At 34.1% G+C, this 13,572-nt stretch overlaps 1 long non-coding RNA gene across 1 annotated transcript; it reads left to right on the top strand.

The window, feature by feature from the left end:
- On the top strand, positions 1–1,262 carry LOC131806401 (uncharacterized). The gene is made up of 3 exons (XR_009344027.1): positions 1–683; positions 741–881; positions 941–1,262. It is a non-coding gene; the product is annotated as an uncharacterized LOC131806401 (long non-coding RNA).
- Positions 1,263–13,572: the final 12,310 nt, after the last annotated feature.

Here is a 13,572-nt window from a genome sequence, read left to right on the forward strand (position 1 = left end):
CGATTACACACGAGTAAAAAATGACAACGGTGGTGCATGATTCACACACGGTCGTTGTCAATATGACACCGGTCGTGTATGAATTATGCACCACCACCTGCATAATGATGCACCACCGTTGTTACTTTGTACACCGACGTGCATGAATCGTACACGATCGTTGCCATTTTAGCAACTACCGTGTATGAATCATGCACCACCGTTGTCATTTTTTTTACTCGTGTGCAATCGGCTGCATATTTACCATTTTTTTCCGTGTTATTGAAAGAGAAAGGACGCATTGTGCAAAAAATTTATTGAAAATGAATAATAATTCGCAAGATCCTCAAAATATCATTGGTGAGTTGTTAGAAATCGATGGCAATATTGTTGTGGTTCGCGATACAAACCATTGCAGCAGTCAAGATGCGGAAAACAATGAGGACGATTATATGTTAAGGGAGTTCTTAAAAGGAATAAATATGGAGTCGCTTTTTGAACAATTAAAAGGTAAGTAAATAAAAATGAATTTTTCAGTTAATCAGTGTAATTAACAAAGAATTTTCTTTTTTGTTCTTTTAGCATCACATGTAACATTTCGCAGCTTGCAGTACTTGAAAAAAGAAGATTTAAAGGAAGCAGTGCCACCATTGGGACTGCGTGTTGAATTCAGAGAAAAGCTCTTTGCTTGGAAAAAACGAAAGGTACGTATTATTTGTTTTACAGAGTTGAACTCAGTATTAATATTGTCATAACAATAGCTCGGGATTGATGACGAAACTATGTCAGTTCCATCTAAAATAGGTGAATGGTGGAAACGCAACGAGACACCTGCAAGTACTCCTGGTACTCCCGACACTACAGGTTCGAACTGCTCAAAAGCCAAAGGAATTTTGTCAGAGGTAAGGTAAGAGTAATATTTGTGTAAGCATAGTTAATGTAGTTTTTTTATTTAATATAGGATCTAACGGAATTGTTAACACATACCTCGAAGGGGAAACTAGCGCTTGAATGTAGTAGCGTTAATAAGAAATTAAGTGACGAGCAAAGAGATGATATAATTAATATAATTATTGAAGATATTTTAACCAACAATGTTACTCTTTACACTCAAGACTATATGCGCATATTGGATGAAATTTGTTCCGTTTTTCCTCTTGAAAACGAAATGAGGGTAAGATTAACAATATAAACAACGTATCTGATTATGTAGTTTCTTAACTTATAATATGTCTTTATTTTTAGGATTATTATTACATTTCAAGAAAAGGAAAGAACAACGCAAGCGGAAAACTTTATGCCAAGTATAGAAACAAGAAGTCCAAAAGAATAAAGCTTTTGATTTCCGAGCCTAGCACAAGCAAAGCAGCAACTCACACATCTCCTAATTTTTGTAACAAAGATGTTCCCGAAATTGATGAATCAGTTGAAAATTCATTGAAAGCTTCCTTACTAAGAGAATGTAATGATTGGGGATCGATCTGCGAAAAATGGAAAAGATCTTTTAACATACGGCAAAGAGATATAAAAAATTTAAGTAGCCATACATTTCTCCTTGAATGGACGAAGTTGTCCGATGCAAGAGCTTCAGAATTGGTAAGTAGCCATGAGCTATTTATTTGTATATGGATACTAATGTTTCGTTTTAGGTCAACATTGATTTCGATATTATGTATCCACAGAAAGGCAATCTTCTACTTTCTAAATGGGACCAATTTAAGAAAAAAATTTACAATTATTATGGGAAAAATATTCATAACGAACATTGCAAACAACTCTTCGCAAATGTTTTGACGGCAAGCAGCATAGGTAAATTTTAATTCCTGATTTATCATAAACATTAAAAGTAATATTTATTTTATATTTCGGTTGCAGATGCTCAAGATTATATATACGCAATACTGTTGAATTCAGTTTTACCATCACCTGCTAGGTTTAAATGTGGAAACGGTAAATTACGAAAAAAAGTAACAATAGCTGATTCGCAGGAAAGTTTCGTACTGCGACTACCGACAATTAACGATTATAAAAGGCAAATTGATACAGTCACTGAAAAGTATTACAATGCTGGATTAACTATACAGCCATTTATAATTGTGGAGGGTTTGTCCGATTTCAATATAAAAGGTTTTTATGTTTTTTTTAACCACAATTTGTTAAAATTTCAATCGTTCCTCGAATGTTTAGATACATGTTTTAAAATTTTTCATGCACTTTCTTTAAAATATCCAAATGCCTGCCAAATTCCATGGATTTTTATCCAAAAATATTTTTATGAAATTAATACTGTATATGATATAAAATCAGTTAATTTGACTTCACTTATTAATTTCTGCAACAATAATTAAAGTACAATTCAAAATGTATATTTGCTTTCGTTGCCGTAAGCATTTTGATAAGGCAAATCTTTTAATAGCTCATTTGAAAACAGACCATTTAATGTCCACTAAATTTTTAAAAGTACAATGCGTTCAGGACAACTGTAAGCAAACATTTACAAAATTTACGTCATTCAGAATTCATTTAGAAAAACTTCACAAGAATCACACAAAAGCTCCACCAATGGTTAAAGCCATTAATGTGCCAGTTGAAATGTCATCATCAAAAGAAAATGATTATACAAACAGTGAAACTGTTATTAACAACAATACAATAGAAAAGGATTTAAATGTTTTGAAAAAGAAAACCTTATATCTGTCTTTACAATTACATGGTCAAAGCTATATGCCTAGAAATCATGTTATAGAAATACAACATTCTGTTTCAATTCTGCTTTCATCCATTTCATGTACAATTGAAAAATATATAACTGATCATCCAAATTATGAAGACTTAAGGTACTTACTAAACTTTTGTAAAAATCCTTTCGAAGAAACTAGAACGGAATATAGACTTTTAAAAATTTTAAAAGAACTAAACTTTTATGATGATCCAAAGGTTTATGTAATTAGCAATCAAGTCTCGGAAATTGTTATCAGCGGAAATCCCAGTTTAGGTCCAAAGTTATCCAATATTTATATAATGCCACTGAAATTCATGATAAGTGCCCTTTTTAAAATTCCAAATCTCTTAGATTTGACATTAGAAAACTCCAAAAAATTCCTAATTCACCTGTTTTACAAAATTTTACAAACGGTGAGTTATATAAACTAAATTATTAAAATATCAGTACAATTTAGTTATTCCCTATGTCCTTTACATGGATGATTTTCAAATTAATAATCCTCTTGGAACCCATACATTTTCCATATGTGGTTGTTATATTAGCTTTCCTTCAATGCCACAGCACTTGTTGTCAAAACTTGATTATATATTAACTGCTGCGTTTATACCATCAAAGGATTTAAAAGAACGTGGAAATGAAGTTTCATTTCACAATCTTGTAGAAGAGTTAAAAATTCTAGAAGAAGGGGTTGAAATTTGTGTTCAACAAAGTGTTCAGAAGGTGCATTTTATTTTAGGTGTAATTATTGGAGATAATTTAGCAGTTAATAGTATTTTAGGCTACGTGCAATCATTTAACTCTAAAAGATTTTGCCGGGTATGTAGAAGAAAAAAGTCCCAAATGCAATTCGACGCAATTCAGCATTTAGATAGTTTAAGAAACCAAGAGAATTACAACTCAAATGTATTGGAAAATAATTTTCAAGAAACAGGTATTAAAAACAAGTGTATCTTCGAATCTTTACCAAATTTTAACGTCACTGAAAATTTTGTTTTGATATTATGCATGACATTTTCGAGGGCATATGTGTCTACGATATGTCTAATGTAATTCTCGGGCTGATTCAAGAAAATATTGTTACGTTAGATTGTATTAACAGCAGAAAATCTTTATTCCAATTTGGAGAAATTGAAGTGGGAAATAAATCTGGACCACTAGATTTATGTAGATTGAAAAACTATAACTTAAAAATGACAGCTAGTGAAACTATGTGTTTTACTAATTTTTTACCTTTAATGGTAGGCGATTTAATTCCTTTCTCCAACGATCACTGGAAAGTTTTTATAATATTATTACAAATAATCGATTTACTTTTAAGACCAAGTTATATAGAAGACGATTTAATAAAATTGGAAGAATTAATTAGAGATCACCATTCACTTTATATAACATTATACGGTTCGTTAAAACCGAAACACCACTTTCTTGTCCACTATCCCACAGCTATCCGAAAATGTGGTCCCCTTAAATATCTCTGGAGCATGAGATTCGAAGCTAAACACAAGGAAGCAAAAGCCTATTTAGGAAATACTACATCAAGAGTAAATCCCTGTCGTTCATTATCTATTAAGTCTGGATTGAAATTTTCCAATTTTTATTAAAACACGAAGATAACTTAGAACCAAATGTTATCATTAATACGCATACCATCGAAGATTTGGCAAAAGAGGAATATTGTTACAAAAAAAGTAAGCCAGTTTTAAATTACCAAAATTGCAAAGTGTCTGATGACATTTTTTTTAAGGGAACTAGGTATAAAAAAAACTATTATTTAGCAACAAATAATGCCGCAATTGAACTTTTCAAAATTAAACATTTAATAATTGAAAATGAAAATGTTTACATTTATGTAACCAAGTAAAAGTTAAAAACTTTGATTACCATTTACAATCGTATGAAGTTGGTTCTCTGAATGAGGATACAATTTTTTTAATACCAATTTTAGATTTTATTACTTACCCATTTCACTTATATCCTATGAATAATGGAAAAGTTTATTTCAGATTTAAGTTAATTTAATTTGTTTCTATACATTGAATATATGTAATTCGAATTGTTTTGTTAAATCAAATATGTATTTATATTGAATTTATGTAATTGGTTTCGTTCAATAAAATACTTTTCAAAAAATGTCGTTTCTTCTACTAAGGGTATAAAATGGAAAAGGAACGGATATCAAAAAATGACCACCATTGATTTCAATCTGACAACGGGCGTTGACAATCCGACAACGGAGCGTTGACAATCTGACAACGAAGCGTTGACGATCTGACAACGAAGCGTTGACAATCTGACAACGGGGCGTGCTCGAAATGACCACGTATGTGCTCATTTCATGCACATCTGTTGTTGAAATCGTTGCCAAAATCTCGGTGTCAAAATGACAACAGCGTGCTCATTTGACACCAAACGTGGTTGATACACTATCATACACGGATGTGGTCATTTCATACACGGATGTTGTCATTTTTTCTCTGGGTGTATATATATATATATATATATATATATATATATATATATATATATATATATATATATATATATATATATATATATATATATATGGGAGCTATAGCTATATCTGAGCCTATTTACATCAAATTGGAAGCACTGGTTTATAGGATGAATTCAGTAGTAATTGCCAAAATTCAGTTCATTTGGGCTGATATTAGCCATTTGGTGCACAATAATCTTGATATCGGATAAAGATATATAATCTATTAAATTTAGGGTGCTATTACATATTTGGTACACAATAACCGTCAAATCGGATGAAAATGTTTATATAGAGGCTATAGCCAAATCTAAACTAATATCGATAAAATTGTTACCGTTCGATTCCAAATGGCATTTACTTTTTCTGCCCTCCACCATAAAAAGGACGAAATCATAAATTTGTGATTCCGTTCGCAACACCTCGACATATTTACCGGTAACACCATAAGATGTATATTTTAAGATAAATTCTATGTCGATCTTGTCAATTTCCCATATATTTTCTGTAGGCTGAAATCTTGACAGATATAAGAGAGGGAAAAAGATTAAAGCTCTTGGAGCCTGGAATCAGAAAGACAATTTTAATACGCTCAGTCATATGGCTACAGGGCGTATGTATCATTTGATACGGCCAAAACGTGCCTAATCGAAATAACGGTTTCAGACCCTAGGTCTCTATGGACCAAATCCGTTTCAGTACATTGGGAGTCGATCAAAGGGTTTCCGTCCTTATGTCTGTCTGGCTGGCTGGTGCGCATGATTTATCTCGAAGGGAATATCCGATTCAATCCCAACTTGGTACATGATAATATTATTGTCAAACTTAGATCGACTCCGGAGATGGGCAAAATTGGACCAGTCCGATTATCTTCAAATTTCACACATCCCAATTTTTCGACCAACACAAATTCGGGCGTGAAGACGATATATTTCAGACCATTCCTTCTGGAAACTCCCCCACAACGGGTTCAAGTTTTTAATAATTATATCTATCATAAAATGCGAAATAAGCAGCCGATTCATTCTAAACTGAACACATTTCAATATTTCTCCTAACCTATATATTTCTACTTATGTCAACATAAGATCTTGTGTACTTCCAAAAATTTTGTTTACTTATAAACCTTATGACATTTCGAAACAAGTCATCGATTCTCAACGTTTGACTAAACTCGAGATCTAATGTTAATATCGACCTTCTCCATTTGATACCTCCCTCACAAGGGATTAACATTTTAAATAAGTCAAGTGAACTGAAATTAGTTCTTGTGTGAATATGGAACAAATTCACCCATTCTTTAAGGTACCTCCCCCATAATATGGAACACATTCACTAATTCTTTAAGGTACCTCCCCCACAGAGGGATAAATAATAATATTTCTGTAATCCATAGATGTAATGTAAATAAGAAATTTGTCGGTCCACTCCTTCTGGTACCTCCCCCACAGAATATAGAAATGTTGATTCCAAATAATGGAAAACTGGAAATAAGTAAGTATTGCGCATCTCAATATTTTTATTTTTATTAGTATTAACTATATCGGGTCTTCTATCATAAAGCTGTGTCAGAATATGATTAATGGTTTTTGTCTTAAAGTATTAGCGCAATGTTATTCAATGAAATTCAACAAGTGTAAAAGTTCCTAAGTTCGGCAGGCCCGAATTTAAATTTCCTCCACCATTTGGAAGGAACTGAAAAAAATTAAAAAAAAAAAAACATTGAAAAATATCGCTCGCATGAAAACCTTTATATGGGGGCTATACGTAGGTAATGTCATAAGCTGTAATGCCAATTCCGAACTTCAAATATGAAATTTGAAACCATTTCGGTGATCAAAATACCGATTATCTGAAGTATCGTTATATGGAGGCTATACGAAGACGTGGTTTTTTGTCATAGGCTGTAGTACCCATTACGAATTTTAAGTACAAAATTTGGAGCAATTCCGGTAAAAATGTACCGAATAACTTGCGTTACTGTTATATTGGGGCTATAGGGAAAGTCCTGACTTCTGGCAAAATACACAACTCTGCCAATTTTAGCCAACACAAGAAATGCCGATGTTTGTAATTATCTAATTCCAATCAATTTTTTTTTTTTTGTAAATTGATATTTGATACTGCTAAGTTTTGAGCCACACAAACTTCTCTCATATCATGTTGTTCATAAAAACAAGTAAGCAAAGGCTATAGCCGTGCGGGGCCGACTATGTTATACCCTACAACACTACAATATCTTAGAAGCCCCCTAATGTCCAAATCCATATTGGAAGGTTTCGCTTTTGAAATTAGGATTTTGACTAGGGACATTTGCCCAATATTTATGCACTCCTTCGGGCTGTTAGTTGTTGTGGTCCATTTTACAGCTAAATATAATCCAATGGTCCTCCAAAATGCTAGAATTCTTCCCTGTCCTTAACTCTCTTCAATTGTGTGATCGGAAAAACATTTCTGTTTTTGGTTAATTTGAACCCCTAAATATTTTACAATCATCCCCAAAAGCAAGAAGCCCCTCCGTATCTCGAAATTTAGACTCATCTACTCTCATATTCGTCAACGAAAAAGCCAGAAGTTCGTCTTTTGTGTGTTTCGGATATCGCCTGTAAGTAATGCTGTTGTTTTTTCACACAAAATTAGTGGTCCATTCTACTCGCTGTCCTAAACTCTAACTTCATGCGAGATTTCGTGTCCTTTGGTTTCTATTTGTGACCTTTATAACTACTGCAAAATCAGGAAATTTTTTAGTTGTTGGTCCATTTCAACCCCTAATATATTGCGGACATCTTTGAAACCAATAGGCCTAGCCCTTCTCAGCCCAACCCTACTCTTGTGAAAATTTTCGTGAGGATCGGACGATATTTGCAATACTTATATAATATCCCCAACCTGTGTTGTAAGATGAAAAAATATTACAAAATATTACAATTTGAAAAAATCGCATGCGATAAACAATATGAAAAAAATAAAAAATGTCACAAAAGATTACAAAATCTTTATTAACATCATTATTGGCATATTTTTTTGATTTTATACTTTTATTCAAGAGGGCATTCTGAACTGACAAAATTTTTCAAAATCGGTCCAGCCATTCTTGAGATATAAGCATTCTAACTAACATCTCTTTCCTTTGTATATACACATTGTATATACTTCGCTATATACAACCGATATAGAATTGACCTGTTCGTCTATTTGTGATTTCGCCGGGATTAAAAATATTCGGGGTTTAATGAAAAATTTGACTTATATTTAACACAAATGTTGTGGCCTATTTTACTCACTAAATATTACCCGATGACCATCAAAATTGGAAGGCTTCTGCCCAGTCATAAGCTATAGCCCCATGCTAACTTCCGCTTTGATTGGTCTATAATTGCGACCTGTAGAGCAACTGCAAAGTCATTATTTTTTTCAGTTTTGGTCCATTTCAACCCCTAAATATTATGCGATCATCTCCAAAAGAAATAGGGTTCTATTCTGACCCTAGCCCCACCTCCATTCTAAATATCGTGAAGATCGGGCCATAATTGCGACCTGTAGAGTGATTACAAATTAACATGGACAGACGGACGGACGGACATACATAGCTAGATCGACTCAGCTCGGCGAGCTAGGAAGATCCATATATACTTTTCTATGTCGGAAATCAATATTTCGTGGTGTTACATAATTTTTGGCCCAATCAAACTTATAATACCCCCAAACACATAGTGTTGTAGGGTATAAAAACTCCTAGAAATTTACTTTTCTTCAAATATTTGTTTTATTATTTATTGTTGCTTTTAATATCACACCAGATCTTAAATACGTAGTGCACTTAGCAATTTATGCTATGCCAAAAAAGCAAATAGAGTTAAAACACTTAAATTCTAAGTAATTTGTGTAAATTTTCATTACTCACACACACACATGCACAGATGCACGTACATCGTACATACGAGTCCTTTCCATTTGAGTGCTACATATACCAGACGCAAAAGAAAGGGGGAAGGGTGGGGGACAAGATTTACAATTTCTTATTTTTACGATACAAGACATTTGTGCCCTCTTTGCCATTTTTTGTGGACCATGTCAGAAGAGAACGAAAAAGAAAAAAACGAACAGTAACGGTTATCCCTTATGCATCACATTTTAACGTGTTGTAGTTTTGCATTGCTCATAGCCATGATATTGCTGCCAGTATGGGTCTGCTTGATGCTGGCAAAAGAATTTCATTAATTATTTATTTATCACCAAAAAAAAAAGAAGAAAGACAAGAGTGAATATATTTTATCATATAACTATGTAGCAGTGTGGGTATGTGTGTGTGTGTGTGTGTGTATGTATGTGCAAGTACTTTCATATGTTTTAGCTATGAAACTGGTACCCGTTACAATTGTATCCCCAATTCGTTTGGAATATTTTCTACTGCAGTCGTTCCTACTTTTTGGGTGTGTGTGTGTGTATGTGTGAGAGAGTGTATCCGTGATGGCTTGGTCTTCGCTACATTCCGCTTTCTGGGTGATATCCATTCAGAAACCATCATCCGAAACTAGACACGTGACTTTTTTATGGGACGACTCGTTTTAAGTGTTGCCTGCTCAAGGGCTGTTAGTTCAAAAAAGGTTTAATAGGAGGTACATAGATATGTATGTAACTACATTCATCGAAAAACAAGGAGAATGATGTGTTAAGTTGTATTTGCAAAGTATTAAAGAAACTGACCGGTTCAGCGACGTTTCCAGAAATACCCTTAAAAAATTACAATTTCTATTTTTTTCTAAATGACATTTTCTAAATTTAATTAATTAAATTTTCTAATTTTTCTAAAATTAAATTTTAAAAAATTCCAAAAATATCTTAAAATTTACCCCTTCACTGTGATCGAACTGGTCTACTAACACAGTATTTCTGTTACAAATTCCATATTTTGTAATACATATAGGTCCCATATAACCGCATCGACCTATTTAAGGCTATTGGGTGTTTATACCCTCAGCCATATGGCTACAGAGGGTATATATCATTTGATACGGTCAAAACGTGCCTAGTCGAAATAACGGTTTTAGACCCTAGGTCTCTTTGGACCAAATCCGTTTCAGAACATTTGGAGTCGATACACCGATGTCCGTCCGTCCGTCTGTCTGTCTGGCTGGCTGGTGCGCACGATAACTCTCGAAGGGAGTATCCGATTTGATCCAAACTTGGTACATCGTAATATTTTTGTCAAACTTAGTTCGAGTTCGGAGATGGGCAATATCGGTCCACTCCTTCTGGTACCTCCCACACAAAATGTCAAAATTTTCAAAGAAAATAATTTGTTGCACAGAAAGAGAAAGGATAATCCGATTTTGCTCCAACTTTGCATATACTAATATTTGCGTCCGTACTAGGTTAGGAGTGAAAATGGACAATATCGGTCCACTCCATCAAATACCTCCCCCACAAATGGTAAACATTTTGAATAATTGCAACTCTCATAAAATATGATGTAAGAGTCCGATTGTCTTCAAATTTCACACATCCCAATATTTATATTAACCCAAGGTCTGGTGTTAATATGGAATATATCGGTCCACTTCTTCTGGTACCTCCCCCACAAAGGGCCGAAAAAATATTTCTTTCACAGAGAGAGAAAGGATAATCCGATTTTGCTCCAACTTTGTATATACTAATATTTGCGTCAGTGCTAGGTCAGGTGTGAAAATGGACAATATCGGTCCACTGCATCAAGTACCTCCCCCACAAATGGTAAAAATTTTGAATAATTACAGCTCTTATAAAATTTGATGTAAGAGCCCGATTGTCTTAAAATTTCACACATCCCAATATTTATTTTAACCCAAGGTCTGGTGTTAAGATGGACAATATCGGTCCACTCCTTCTGATACCTCCCCCATACAAGGTCAAAATTTTCAAAAAAAAAAAAAAAAAAAAAAAGTTGTTTTTTTTTCTGGGCAGAAACAGAAACGGTAATCCGGGTTTGCTCCAACTTGCCAAATCCTAATATTTTTGTCAGTTCTAGGTCTGATAAGATGGAATATATGGATTATATCGGTCCACTTCTTCTGGTATGTCCCCCACAAGGGGTCAAAGTTTTGAATAACCAAAACGTTTATAAAACCCGAAATCATGTTCTCTTTATATTTCACACATCCCATTATTTCCCCTAACAAAAGATTTGTTGTGAAGATGGGATCTATCGGTCCACTCATTCTGGTACATCCCCCACAAAGGCTCAAAATTTTGAAAATCCATGAAGCTCATAAAAAGCGAAGTTCACATCCGATTCTATTCATGACTCCCAAATCCAAAAATTTCCATTAACAAAACACAGTCCAAACCTAGCACGTCGCAATATTTATATCATATTTATTTAGGTCCGTCACGAAATAACCAATATTGGCCAATTCCTTCGGAACCAACTGCATAAAGGTGTAAATATTTGATCAATCAAACCAGAAGTCAAAAGATTTTAAAATAATCGAACATTGGCTGAGGGTATACATCTGTCCGTAAAACCACCGAAACTTTTTAACTTGTTTAGTCACAGTTTAATTTATTTCTGAAAAATGTTGCATTTTTCCAATTCGCTGCAAAATCTCTTATAATTTATCTGTACAATACCCAGACTGAGTTGTGAAAAATGTCAAGTGGACTTGGCAATACCCGTTTTTAGATCTAAACCCAAAATGCGGCGGAGTCGACTAAAGGTTACCCTACACCACTATGCATATTTAGTAGAGATCCCGAACTTCGAATACCAAATTTAAAACAATTCCGGTGAATATTATCGCCAATATCACCAAAATACCGAATAAAAGGGAGGTACCGTTGCATTGGGGCTATACTAAGGCGTGGACCTGCATAGATAATTTTCAATCATAAGTTGCAGTACCCATTACGAACTTCAAATACGAAATTTGACTCAATTCCGGTGAATAATGTCGCGAAAATCCTGTAAATACCGAATATCACGGGGTAGCGTTAAATGGGTGCTATACTAAAACGTAGACCTATAAAGACAATTCCCTTCCAGCGGTTGAATTACTCAGTCGGATCTCCTTGTGTGGATTTTCAGACTATTCCATTGAAATATGTTGTTAAAATCATCAAAATACCTAATGTCTGGGGGCACCATTTTATGAGGACTTTATGATATCGTGGACCTATATAGACAATTCTCTTTCAGGGGGTAAAGTACTCGCAAGGAACTCCTTGACAATTCCATTAACTTGGTTAAAATCTTCAGATTACCGAATATCGGGAGGTCCTATGTATACAATTCTCTTCCAGAGGGTAAAGTGCTCAGTAGGAACTCCTTGTGTAGAATTTCAGACAATTCCATTTAAAAAACTTGGCTAAAATCATCAAAATACCCAATATTGGAGGAGAGACAATTCTCTTTCAGGGGATAAAGTACTCATTCCTTGTGTAGAATTTCAAAAAATTCTATTGAAAAACGTGGTTACAATCGTCAAAATACCAAATATAGGGGGTACCGTTATATGGGGTTCACACGATATAATGGACCGATATAGCCCATCTTCGAACTTCGGCTGACTGCAGACAAAAGATAGATCCTATATTTATTCGTTTTGACTCTAACTGATTGCAACAGACGGACGGACGGACACGGCTAAATCGTCTTAGAATTTTAAGCTGATCAAAAATATGTATATTTTTTTGGGTCTAAAATTATTACTTCGATGAGTTACAAACGGAATGACGAAGTTAATATACTCTCCGTAATATGTATGGTGGAAGATTTTCAAAATATATTTCGGATTCGAGTTCCTCCAAATGGAAACCTACATCCCGAAATTCACTCCATTTGGGCTCATATTAGACATTATTTGCACAATAGACCTGAAATCGGATTAAGTATATATATATGGGAGATATATATTCAAATCAGAGCCGATCTCTATAAAAAAAAAAAAAAATCTGGTTCCAAATATTATTGCTATGGAGTGCATATTACGCATGTGAGGGACTTTAACACAAAATTGGATGAAACATATATATGGGAGTTATAGCCATATCTGAACCGATTTACACCAAATTTGAGGTACTTGTTTCTAGTATGAATTCAGTCGGAATTTCCAAAATTCGGTCCATTAGGGCTGATATGAGCCATTTGGTGCACAATAATCCTGATATCTGATAAATATAGAGAAGCTATATCCAAATCTGAACCGATCTCGATAAAATTTGATAGAGGTGATTTCGAGCAGTATCTGATGTCCGGTTCCAAATATCATTCTTCTGGAATGCATATTACGCATGATGTGTAAAACCTAAAATCGTATGAAACATATATATGTGAGCTATAGCTTTATCTGCACCGATTTCCTCCACAATTGACGGACTTGCTTCTAAATTCGGTCGG

The sequence above is a fragment of the Musca domestica genome, unplaced genomic scaffold (assembly GCF_030504385.1).
Source record: "Musca domestica strain aabys unplaced genomic scaffold, Musca_domestica.polishedcontigs.V.1.1 75, whole genome shotgun sequence".
Lineage (NCBI taxonomy): Eukaryota > Metazoa > Arthropoda > Insecta > Diptera > Muscidae > Musca > Musca domestica.